The sequence below is a fragment of the Pseudophryne corroboree genome, chromosome 10 (assembly GCF_028390025.1).
Source record: "Pseudophryne corroboree isolate aPseCor3 chromosome 10, aPseCor3.hap2, whole genome shotgun sequence".
In the NCBI taxonomy this organism is placed as follows: Eukaryota; Metazoa; Chordata; class Amphibia; order Anura; family Myobatrachidae; genus Pseudophryne; species Pseudophryne corroboree.
This window is the reverse complement of record NC_086453.1, coordinates 196,418,127-196,432,011: the sequence shown is the minus strand read 5'-3', so window position 1 is coordinate 196,432,011 and position 13,885 is coordinate 196,418,127.

The following is a 13,885-nucleotide window of genomic DNA, read 5'->3' as shown; positions in this document are numbered from 1 at the left end:
AAATTCTACAGAATTTTGCCCTTTCAATGTCAACTTGATAAAAGGTCATTTACAAGAATGCAAATCTGCAATCATTTTTTTTTTCTGTGTCTGTGCAAGCATTTGTTTTTATGGGGAATTGCTTGGTTGCATCTGTGAGGGGCTAATGTGTGCAGTAGCCAATGGGAGGAGTTTTGCACATACCTGCCAACTGTCACAAGCTTCTGAAAGAGTGGGCAAGAACCCACGTGTTACTCACAAACCGAGTGAAGTGGGTGGCTTGGGTGTTTAATGGCATTAACTGCATTGAATTTTGTCATTGTAGCCCTTCCCCGTGTTGTAAAATGCAGCAAATTGAAGCTTTGAGTAGAAGGGGAATGGAGGGGAGGGTAATGCAGTGATGATCCAATCGTGGCACCATGCGCCTCGGACATGACTGTCCTCTCTGTCAAGTATTGTTTTGCGAATACTGAGTGGCCTTGTTAAGTAGCATAATGCAGTCTTATCGCTTACAGTGCTTATAGCAAAAGCAGCAAGGGGAAACATCAAGGTGTATCTCACCAATGTAGTTGTCCTAGGGTAGGGTGTGAGCCAAGCTGAAAGAATAGTCTGCTGCTGCACTGACAACAATCATCCTGTTCTCCAGCGAGGCTTCATGTCCTATCCCAAGATGGCCACTGAGATCACTACTGAGCATGTGCAGTGGCCATCTTGCCTTTACTGTGTAGAGTGACATGGTGGGAAACAGAGGTCTCCCGCTTAGATCCTATAAGAGAACTGGTTATTACCTCTTATAAAGCTATTCCAGCTTCCCTGCTCTGCTACCTGTTTGCAGTATACACTCCCCGACTGGAGAACTGCATGAAACCCCCACTCCGCTTAAGCTCCCCTCCATCATCAGTGTATATGTAGTGGTGAGTATGGTTGTTCCCGCTATCCATGGGCAGATTTGCCATAGAGCTCACCAGGAAGATTCTTGGTAGGCCGACATGTCTGTGGGGCCTGTTTTGTATGTTGTCATGTGAACCCACCCCCCACATGACAGACAGCCCACTGCACTCAGTACACTGCATTGTTCCCATACATTCTGTTATTCCATCTCTGCAGTGCAGCAACTCTGCCATCCAGTGATGTTGCCATGGCTACACGGTATGTTATACTTCTTGTGCTGCCCACAGGGCCACTTTTAGTTCCCAATCTGCCCCTGGTCTCAGACACAAATGCAGAAAATGATGCAAGTATGGCCACAATTGCATACAATCAGGCCCTATGAGGGACCCCACCTGCTCATCAGAACGCACCACCCTTAAGGACTGCTTCCATAAATTTCCTGGGCTGGTTTTCAATCCCAATCCAGCCCTGCTGCTGTCTATCAATATACCAACAGCACTGGTTAAGTAACTGGGCTGTTCATAGTTTGTGTTGGGAGCATATATAACTCCACAATATGAACACCTGCACACACACAATTACCAATGAGCCAGTCATACAAAACTTACATGTTAACAGGGGGGCAATCTCTTTTTGAGACAGATACAGTACATCAAACCCCTGCCAAATCTCTGGGCCACATTGCTACATACATTACAATTTATTGAGAAACATCTGCCATTTTGAAAACAATGTTTTCCAGGCTTAGAACTGTGTAAAAAATCAATTTAGGTTCTTCATTGTGAGGGATTACCATTATCTAATTGTTTTGCATATGATAAAGTATGTATATCTGACAGGGGTGGAACTCCCGGCAGTACAGCCAGTGCTTTGGGGTCTGCAGCAATGAAGGAGCCCTCAGTAGGCAGCATTGACAGAGAGCATTAGTAATAATTATTCAAAATGACTCATTGCAGTATGCCATGGTCAGCCGAGGGCCATAACGAAGGTGGAGGTGGTCCGGAAGGGGGCCCCTCCCGTATGTATTCTCTACTGGTCACTCTAGGCTAGAGTGACTCTATTCTTGTACATACAGATACAGCAATGCTCATCGTTTGTTATGCACACCAGTGCCTGCAGGAAAGTACTAGTGTCAGAACTGTTATGCACTCCAGTGTCTGCAGGAATGTACTGGTGTTTGAACTGTTATGCAAAACAAATGGACTCACAGACAAACTGGGGAATATGACATAACGTACACAGAAGGTGATAGGGTAACAAAATACACACACAGTGAACAGAGAAGCCCAGAGGCTAAGGAACTGGGTATCTCCCTTGTATTAGAACTGCTCAGATGTAAAAAGCAAGATGTTGTGTTTTAATACGTAGAGAACCCGAAATGCTGTTGCTAAGGGCAACAGCAAAACCCTAAAGGGTTACCAACGGGTGTGGCAGTAAACTCCTTGGTCAGAGATGGAATGATAGACACAAGGAGAGCCTCCACAATCCTGATTCTCACTTGCAGTGCACAGGTTTAAGCTTACTGCCACTAAACTGACCCCTGACACCTAGCACAGTGAGACAGGATTAGACAGGCAAGTGTTAGAATACAGCCGCAAACTTGCTAAGTTCACAGAGTAATAACAGAACTCCAGCAAGCTAAACGACTGACTCAGTCTTACTGCTAGGTCTGGATTGGCAGAGTGTAATACCAAATCCCCAGGCCTATTTGCAGTAAGCAACAAACAAATACAAAGCTACACAGTACTGGCTAACTTTCATGAACTGACTAACCAACAGAGATTCAGCAGCATCTGCTTACCCTGAAAAGAGGCCTTATAAAGCAGGTGCTGTCCACGCCCCACTCAGACCTCACAGACTGTGAGCACAAAAACCAGCACCGGATCCCCTGCCGTGCACAGAGCCTATAACCACTGCACAGCAAAAGACCCGAACCGGAGTATCAGCTGCGCTCAGGTTACTCCACTAGCACTTGTCTCCCGGTTGCCATGACGACGTGGCAGCACAGGGCAGGAGACCCTAACAGTACCCTCCCTCTGACGAGGGGTCAAAGAACCCCTACCACCGGGTTTATCGGGGAACTGCGAGAAGAAAGAGCATATCAGTCTGGGGGCATGAAGATCACAACTGCGCACCCACGACCGCTCCTCCGGGCCATACCCCTTCCAGTGCACCAAAAATGACAGCCGACCCCGAACCACCTTGGAGTCAAGAATCCTTTCAACAACAAACTCCCTCTGGCCACGTATCAGAAGAGGGGAAGGTCTTCCACTGGAAGAAGGATTACTAATCGCCCGTTTTAAAAGGGAACAATGAAATGTTTTATTGATACCCAAAGAACGGGGCAGATCTAACTGAAATGCCACCGGATTGATAACCCTGGTGATCTTATAAGGGCCGATGAACCGGGGCCCTAACTTATGAGATGGCTGTCTCAACTTCAAATTCTTGGTAGACAACCAGACGAAGTCTCCTAATTTGAAGCTGCAGGGTCTTTTCCGCTTATCAAAAACCCTTTTGGTCACTAATGACACAGACACAAGGGCTTTCTTCACTTTCCGCCAAATACCTCTAAGGACCGAAACCACAGAGGAACCACCAGGCGTGGAGTCCAGGGGGTCAAAAGAATTGGCCTTAGGATGATGCCCATACACACAAAGGAAGGGAGAGATCCCTGTAGCAGAGTGAGCCGCGTTGTTATAGGCAAACTCCGCCATGGACAGATGAGCAACCCAGTCAGTCTGACACTTGGAGACATAACACCTGAGGAACTGCTCCAAGGACTGGTTCACCCTTTCAGTCTGCCCATTAGACTGCGGATGGTAGCCTGACGACAAGCTGACAGAAATCTGGAGATCGGAACAAAATGCCCTCCAGAATTTGGCCACAAACTGGGATCCGCGGTCAGAGACCACATCAAGTGGCAACCCGTGGAGACGCACAACATGCAGCATAAATAATTCAGACAGGCGTCTGGCTGATGGCAGCCCAACCAGTGGAACGAAGTGCGCCATCTTCGAAAACCTGTCAACGACAACCCAGATGGCTGTCATCCCCGAGGATTTGGGCAAGTCCACCACAAAATCCATTGAAATGTGGGTCCATGGCTTAGATGGGATAGAGAGTGGATGTAATGGGCCAACAGGAACCCCTCTAGGAGTCTTATTTCGGGCACAGATGTCACATGCCCGGACCCACTGATCCACATCCTTAGCCACCGAGGGCCACCACACCGCCCTAGATAGCAACTCCCGAGTTCTGGCAATACCCGGGTGACCTGCCGACTTCTTGGCATGGAATTCCAGGAACACTCGCTGTCTTAACCTAGGAGGCACAAACAAAAGACCTACCGGAAGGTCTGGAGGAGCCTGCTCCTGTGCTCTAAGGACTAATGATAAGAGGTCCTGGGTAATGCCCACTTTAATACATGATGGGGAAACAATGGGCAACGGCTCCTCGGTGGTCTCCTGGATTGGAGCAAAACTCCGCGAGAGCGCATCAGCCTTGATGTTTTTTGACCCAGGGCGATATGTTATCAAAAAATTAAAGCGAGCAAAAAACAAAGCCCATCGTGCCTGCCTGGCATTGAGACGCTTCGCTGACTCTAAATATGCCAGATTCTTATGGTCAGTGAGAATTGAGACCACAAACTTAGCCCCCTCAAGCCAGTGTCTCCACTCCTCGAGTGCATCCTTAATAGCCAACAATTCCCGGTTACCCACGTCATAATTCATCTCGGCAGGCGAAAATTTACGGGAAAAGTAAGCACAGGGATGAAGGCGATTATCAGACACTCCCATCTGAGAAAGCACTGCCCCAATACCCATCTCAGAGGCATCCACCTCCACCACAAAAGGACGCTCTGGATCTGGGTGTCGCAGCACCTTGGCCGAAACAAATGCCCTTTTGAGACGGGCAAAAGCCGCTTTAGCCTCACAAGACCAGTGAGCAACATCCGCCCCTTTCTTAGTGAGTGCCACCAAGGGCGCCACTATAGACGAAAATCCAGCGATAAATCGTCTATAAAAATTCGCAAAGCCCAGGAAACGCTGAAGCGCCTTCAAACTAGTGGGCTGCACCCAATCCAGGACTGCCTGTACCTTGGAACCCTCCATTTGGAAACCTTCTGGGGAGATAATATATCCTAGAAATGCGATTTGCTGAACTTCAAATTCGCACTTCTCCAGCTTCGCCCCAAGCCGGTGGTCTCTGAGTTTCTGGAGGACTAAGCGTACATGCTTCCGATGTTCCTCCAGGGAATGGGAGAAGATTAGGATGTCATCTAAGTATACAACTAAGAATCTATCCAAATATTCCCTGAGCACATCATTCATGAAATCCTGGAAGACTGCCGGGGCATTACAGAGCCCAAAAGGCATCACCAAATATTCATAATGCCCTGAGTGGGTATTAAAGGCAGTCTTCCATTCATCCCCCTCTCTTATTCGGATTAGATTGTACGCACCGCGTAGGTCAATCTTAGAAAAAATGGTGGCAGTACGAAGCTGGTCAAACAAGACCGAAATGAGAGGCAGTGGGTATGAGTTTTTAATCGTGATACGGTTCAATTCCCTGAAGTCGATGCAGGGTCGCAACGAACCGTCCTTTTTACCCACGAAGAAGAACCCCGACCCAACTGGAGACTGTGAAGGTCTGATAAATCCCTTAGCCAAGTTCTCCTGAATGTACTCTGCCATAGCCTGAGTCTCAGGACGTGACAGGGAGTACAACCTGCTCTTGGGAAGCTTAGCATTTGGCAACAAATCAATGGCACAGTCATAGGGGCGATGGGGAGGTAGTACCTCTGCAACTTTTTTGGAGAACACGTCCGCAAAATCTGCATAACACCCTGGCAATCCTGGCAAACTTAGCTGCGAGAGCCTGACTGGAAGGCTCAAGCAACTCCTGAAACAATCAGTACCCCAACTAAGAATCTCCCCAGAGACCCAGTCAAATTGAGGATTGTGGGCCCTTAACCAGGGTAACCCCAACACCAATGGGGCAAAAGTACAGACAGTCACATAAAAGGACAATTTTTCAGAGTGTGTGGCTCCAATAAACAAAGAAATCTGGCTAGTGCAAGAGGTAATTTTACCTTGGGATAATGGTTCCCCGTTTAACCCACAAATCTCAATTTCCGATGCCAAGGGTACTAAGGGAACAGAGTGTTTTAGGGCGAATTGGCGGTCCATAAAAACCCCGTCGGCCTCACTGTCCACAAAGGCCTCAGTCTTGACAGTTTGACCGAGGATCTTCAAGGTCACCGGAATGATAAAAGTCTTCTTGGGAAATTCTGACTTCTGGCCTGACAGGATATTTCCCATCACCCTCAGGCCCTGAAGTTTTCCGGCTTTTCTGGGCATGATACTACCACATGACCTTTATTCCCACAGTACAAACACAACCCCTGCTGTCTCCTCCGCGTCTTCTCACGCGAGGAGAGGCGGGTAGCCCCAATCTGCATAGGCTCCTCAGAAAATTCCTCAGAGTCTGAGGTTCCCTTGGGAAGGAAGGAAATCTCAGTCTCCCTTTCAAGCCTACGCTCTCTCAGCCGTCTATCCACCCGGATGGATAACTGCATGAGCTGATCCAAGCTATCAGGCAAGGGATATTGTACCAGTTGGTCCTTTATCTGGTTAGAAAGACCTCTTCGGTACTGGTGTCTCAGGGCTGGGTCATTCCACTGGGTATCATGGGCCAACCTCCGAAACTCCGTACAGTAAACCTCAACTGGCCTTCGCCCTTGCTTAAGGATCGAAATCTGAGCCTCGGCTGAGGCCGTCTTGTCAGGGTCATCATACAACATGCCCAGTGCCGTAAAAAAAGCATCAACACTTTTAAGCGACAGACAGTCAGGCTGCAACCCATATGCCCAGACCTGTGGGTCTCCTTGTAGCAAGGAAATCACTATGCCCACCCGCTGAATCTCCGACCCAGAAGACTGAGGCCTAAGCCGGAAGTATAGCTTGCAGCTCTCCTTGAAACAAAAGAACTGCGAGCGATCTCCAGAAAAACGATCCGGGAGATTTACTTTCGGCTCCTTAACCCCTGCAGGTGCTGCTGCTGCGGGAGCTCCGCCAGCAGCCTGGGAGGTGTGCATTTTAATGGACAAATCATTAAATTGTCGAGTCAGGACCTGCACCTGATCGACCACCTGTTGCAACGTATTTTGAGGGGTATGCTCCATATTCCCACAAAATTTCAACAGGAGTATTAGGCTGCTGAATATGTTATGCACACCAGTGCCTGCAGGAAAGTACTAGTGTCAGAACTGTTATGCACTCCAGTGTCTGCAGGAATGTACTGGTGTTTGAACTGTTATGCAAAACAAATGGACTCACAGACAAACTGGGGAATATGACATAACGTACACAGAAGGTGATAGGGTAACAAAATACACACACAGTGAACAGAGAAGCCCAGAGGCTAAGGAACTGGGTATCTCCCTTGTATTAGAACTGCTCAGATGTAAAAAGCAAGATGTTGTGTTTTAATACGTAGAGAACCCGAAATGCTGTTGCTAAGGGCAACAGCAAAACCCTAAAGGGTTACCAACGGGTGTGGCAGTAAACTCCTTGGTCAGAGATGGAATGATAGACACAAGGAGAGCCTCCACAATCCTGATTCTCACTTGCAGTGCACAGGTTTAAGCTTACTGCCACTAAACTGACCCCTGACACCTAGCACAGTGAGACAGGATTAGACAGGCAAGTGTTAGAATACAGCCGCAAACTTGCTAAGTTCACAGAGTAATAACAGAACCCCAGCAAGCTAAACGACTGACTCAGTCTTACTGCTAGGTCTGGATTGGCAGAGTGTAATACCAAATCCCCAGGCCTATTTGCAGTAAGCAACAAACAAATACAAAGCTACACAGTACTGGCTAACTTTCATGAACTGACTAACCAACAGAGATTCAGCAGCATCTGCTTACCCTGAAAAGAGGCCTTATAAAGCAGGTGCTGTCCACGCCCCACTCAGACCTCACAGACTGTGAGCACAAAAACCAGCACCGGATCCCCTGCCGTGCACAGAGCCTATAACCACTGCACAGCAAAAGACCCGAACCGGAGTATCAGCTGCGCTCAGGTTACTCCACTAGCACTTGTCTCCCGGTTGCCATGACGACGTGGCAGCACAGGGCAGGAGACCCTAACATCGTTGCTGTAGTTTTGCCATACTTGCGCCTTAGTCATGGCATAAATATAGCACAGGTTGGCATGTGAAGGCATACTAAGGTGCAATAGGATCCACAGCATGCAAAATACAGCTTCACCAGTGGGTAGTGACTGCTCCAATAATGAAAACTACAGTGCTGAAAACAAAAGCAGCGGATGGATACTGCACTACTGAATACTACTGTGTACAATAGCAAGCTCTGACAAGCAGGGGAAGTCACTTACAGTATAATACTGTACAGTTTTACAGTGTAAATAAAGTAAAGTTCTTTATGCAGAGTAATACAGGTCACACATGGTCCCTGCATTTGGGCACAGGTACTGTATGCAGCAGCAGAGACACAGTTATAGCTTCCCTTACAAATAAATGTTGGGCACCATGGGCATTGTTTGAAATCATCCCTTTGTGTCAGGGCAGAAAAAGGACTTTTTGCACTGAGCTGACTGCATCTTTTGTACAACAACAAAAATAACTAAACAAAATAATCCTTGCAAACAGTGATATCACTCTATCACTGGGGGTGTGCAGCAACTGACAATGAGGGTAATTCAGACCCAATCGCTAGGGTGCATTTTTGCATCCCTGTGATCAGGAAGTCACCGCCTACAGGGGGAGGGGGAATTCGCTGTGCAGGAGAGATGCACAAACAGCAGTTTGTGCATTCTCTGCACAGCCCAGGACTTACTCAGCCACTGTGATGATCGAGGCTGGAGCTGACATCATGAATCCTCACACAAAACACTCAGTCACTCCTGCGTTTTTCCAGACACTACCTGAAAACGGTAATTTGCCACCCACACACTGCCTTTTCCTGTCAATGTTCTTGCGATCGCTGGTGCAATCAGATTTTTCGCACCATCCCGGAGCTGCCCGGCGCTCCCCATTGCTGCGGACCGTCGCACCTGCGCATTGTGGTACATAAGCATGCATAGCTTACACTTGACCGTGAAAACGCACAGCAGCGATCAGGCCTGTATTAGCCCCAATGTGCCTTCTTTGGTCTACCAGTAGCATGAATGCTAGAATTCTGTTGTTAGTAAGATATATTTATAATCTCGTTTTATTACACACAGAAAAAGGTTTGTCTGCTTGTAGGAAAAACTGAACGTGTGTCTTTGGATGCACAGGGAAAGTTGCACTACACAGCCACACAGATACACAGGTGCAGGTGGACTTGTTTCTGGCTGCTTGTTGTGTTCTCTTGGTCCCTTCCCCCACAAACAAAAGCAGGCATTAGTCACAAATTCATGTAAATATAAGCGGAGTGACTCCCTGCTGCATGAGCTGTTATTTGTGAAAAAAAAATTATAAAAAGAAAATGAAAAAAGAAAAAAAGATTGTTTGTAAAACCTGTGTGCACTATACCCCACCGTGACTTTCTTCATGTAAATTTAACCAGTGTTCCTCCCTACAGCGTGAGTTGTCATTTGTGGAAAAAATGAATAAACAAAAAATACAACAATTGTTCTTTTGTTTGTACAACCTGGGTGCGCTATACCCCACTGTGTTCATGCAAATATAAGTAGTGTCACTCCCTGGAGCGTGAGTTGTTATTTGTGAAAAAAAATATATTTTGTTTGTGCAACCTGTATGCACTATACCCCACTGTGATGGGAGTTGGTTTATAGATAGACATTTAAAGGTTGACAGTGAATAGGTCAATACCGTAGGGTTTACAGTAAATTTTAACATTTTTGCTTCATTTACTATTCATGTCACAAACTATTACCTTAAGCAAACTTGTGGCGAGCAAAGCAGAGCGAGCCATGGAGCCCGAAGCGTGATGAATGATGCAAACCAGTGAGGGGATGCATTTCAACAAATTTGGGTAAAAAATGTTTAAAAACACAAAATAACACCCCACACAAAAAAATTGTGTCGACCGTTTGACCCTGTCGACCTTTTAACAATTGACCTTTTGACCCTGTGAACCCTATGGTGTAGACTTAATGACTATTAATCTTTATAATGTCTAACTTCTATACCACACCCACTGCAACATTGTTCAAATATAAACGGTGTGACTCCCCACAGTATTAGTTGTCATATGTGTAAAAAAAGAAAAAGAAAAAAGAAATGTTTTTGTTTCTACAACCTGTGCGTGCTATACCCCACTGCAACTGTGTTCATTTAAATAAAAGCGGTGTCACCCCATAGCATTAGTTGTCCTATGTGAAAACAAAAATTTAAACTGTTTTTTGGTTTGTACAACCTGTGTGTGATATAGCCCACTGTGACTAAATAAACATAGTGATGTCACTGATTGCAATGATTTTTTTTTTTTACTGTGCTGTGACTTTTTATGGTAGTTGTTCACTGTAATTGTCAGTTGGCCAACAGACACACAGTCAGCTCAATGCAAAAAGACTTTTTTCTGTGCTGACACCAGGGGGTATATTCACAAAGATTCGTGTTTTGGCCGTTTTGAAGGGTGTTTGAACTCAAATGTTATCGGGTGCATTTTACTGCAACTTTTTGAATCCTGATACGATCATTCACTAAGCTGCCGAGTTTTGCACAATCGTTTTTTCCGATGTCGATGTGATTCGTAATATCAGGCAGTGTTTTACGGGAGTGATGAGTAAAACACTGCCTGACAAAACATAAGGAATCCCGGCCGGATCTGTGAGATCCGTGCAGGGCTTCATTGTGTACCTTAAAAAGTTGATTAAAGTCTTAATCAGATCTTACTGATCCGTGCATGGTTATCCAAACTCGACTGGAAAAAGCAGGTCTATTTTTTTGCTGCTTTTTTTAACGAATCGAAAAAAAACAGACCCGCACTTGAGCACTCAGAAACTAACACCCAAATACGAATGAATAGTGAATGCCCGTATTCTATGAAATAACAGCCGCGTTTGACCGATGGTCTATTCATTCGTATTTCTGAACATTGTCATTCAAACCATTACGAATAGTCCAAACACTGTCGAGATTGGTGCTTAGTGAATTCCCGGATTGGGACTTAGAAAAAAAAACACAAATCGGACAAACTCGGATTTTTAGTAAATACTGGCCCAGTAGTCACTATGAGTGAACACGAATGCACCAGCCATAGAAGGTATAAGTAATAGTACTGTAACTGCTTGTTAGCTTGCCCCAATATATGCACACTCAGCTCTTGATAGAACAAGACCTTTTTATGTCATGGCATATGCAGAGTGATGATAGTATATCATAGAGTGCTTGTGGAGCCCACCATTTTTTTGTAAGGCATGCTACAAAATTATTGCGTATCTGTCGCACATCACTGCCGAAATTGCAAAATCCATGAGTACGGCACAAGTGGCAGTGTGTAAATAGCATAATGTTTGTAATGTAAAATGTACAGTTCTTTATATCCAGCATAATATTGATAACTTTAATTTTTAATTAATTTAAAAAGTGTAAGCATTTGTCTTATCTGGGAATCGAGTCCAAGTACATGGGTACGCTAGCCGGCAGGGCCGTAACTAGGTGTGCGCCAGTGGTGTCTTGCACACAGCGTAATTGCACTGTGGGTGCACCATCTGGCAGCACCACCCGCATGGCCACTGCCCGCTCTCTCTCTGCCACCCACCAACTGCCACTGCAGCACTGCCCTGATTATTTTTTTATGTGAAGAATCCGGAGCTGCGGGCTGCTATTTAAGCCTGGGCACTGGATGAGGATTGTCAGGTTGCCATGCCCCCCCACTTCCCCATTCCCCCAGTGGCGTTCGCCGCTATTTCCAGCCTGGTGGGGGCGCCAGTCAGACACTTCAATTATCATGGCATACTGTAGCCCATACATGATCCAGAGGAGAGCCGCTGTGTGAGACCCCAACATAATGTACTCCGGTCCGGGTTTATTCTGCAGCATCTGGTATCACACCCCTGATGCTGCAAGGAAGCGCTGTTGCCTGAGCAGTGCTTCCTGGGAGACAGAGTGAGGAGCCAGAACTGAAGAGACAATGGCCCTCATTCCGAGTTGATCGCTTGCTAGCTGATTTTAGCAGCAGTGCAAACGCTAAGCTGCCGCCCTCTGGGAGTGTATCTTAGCTTAGCAGAAGTGCAAACGAAAGATTAGCAGGACTAACTGCACAGGAAAAATGTCATGCCGTTTCTGAGTAGCTCCAGACCTACCCCTATCTTGCGATGATTGCAGTCTGTTTAGTTCCTGGTTTGACGTCACAAACACTCCTGCGTTTTTGCCTAGCACGCCTGCATTTTTTTAGCACACTCCCTGAAAATGCAAAGCTGCCGCCCAGAAACACCCACTTCCAGTCAATCATACTATGAATACTCGAGCGACTGAAAAATGTCGCTCGAGCTTGGGTAAAACTACAAAGTTTTGTGTGAAAGTACTTAGCGCATGCGCGCTGCATACCATGCGCATGCGCGGATTTGCCGCTTTTTCACTTGATCGCTGCGCTACGAAAAACGGCAGCAAGCGATCAACTCGGAATGAGGGCCAGAGAGCAGGAAGAAGATGGCCTCTTTCCTATGTAAGCATATAACTACTGGTGGAGCGCAGTATAGCAATGGGGGAGGGGGAGCACAAAGAGGAATATAAGTAGAGGGGGGTTAATTGTGTTGACTACAAATGAGAGGGGGGGGGGGGGTGAGGAGCACAAAAAACACACAGCCAGTCTGTAACCGGGGGGGGGGGGGGTTCAGTGACACAGTAGTATGGAGTACAGAGCACAATAAAGAAATTAAAATACAGAAGATGAGGGTTGGAGAGGTGAGTGCCACAATACATAAACCCCAAAAACAGATGTGTTGTAGTAAGTTAGTATCTCTTCCGGTCTCTACCCTTCCCTCTTTCTTTTTCTCTCTTGCTCCCCTCTGTCTCTTGCTCTCTCTCTCTTTTCTTGACAGTCTTTCTCCCTGACACTGTTTCTCTCGGACACTGTCTCTCTCTCCCACTGACACTGTCTCTCTTCCTTTCTCTCTCCCTAACACTGTCTCACTCTCGCTCCTTTCATACTGTCTCTTGCCTCCCTCTCCAACATCCTCTCTCTTGCTCTTTCCCTGACACTCTCTCTTGCTCATCTCTTTCTCCCTCTCTCTCTCACCCTGACACACCCACTCACTGACACTGTATCTTTCTCTCTCCCTGACATTGTCTCTCTTTCTCTCTCCCTTCTCTCATCTAAATCATTCTCCTTGACACACACGCTCTTGCTTCTCTCTCTCCCTGGAACCCTCTCTCTCTCTCTACCCTCTCTAACATTTCTCATTCCCTCTTTTTCCATGCAAGCCCCATCTTTCTATCTCTGTCAGTGTCTCTCTCTCTCAGACTCTGTTTCTCTCTCTCCCTGACACTGTTTCTCTCTCTCCCTGACACTCTCTCTCTCTAACTCACTCCGACACTGTCTCTCTCTCCATCTCTCTCTTCCTCTATTTCTTTCCTTGACACTCTCTCTCACACTCTTGCTCCCCACTTTCTTTGTGTAAAAGGGAGCTCTGCCTGCCATAATGTGTAAAAGGGAGCTCTGCCTGCCATAATGTGTAAAATGGGACTCTGCCTGCCGTAATGTGTAAAAGGGAGCTCTGTCTGCTGTAATGTGTAAATTAGGGCTCTATCTGTCGTAATGTGTGACAGGGGCTCTACCTGGTGTAATGTGTGTAAGTGGCGCTACTGTGTGGCGTAATTTGAAAAATGGAGACTACTGTGTAGCGTAATAAGAATTGGTATTATTTTGTAGCCACGCCCCTTCCCCATGAAGCCACACCCCTATATTTTTGTTGCATGCCTACACCGCACACTGGCCATTTTTTAAATATTATGGGGGGGGGCGCCAATGGTATTTCTTGCACACAGCGCTAAAATGTCTAGTTACAGCACTGCTAGTCGGCCACACTACCGCTAG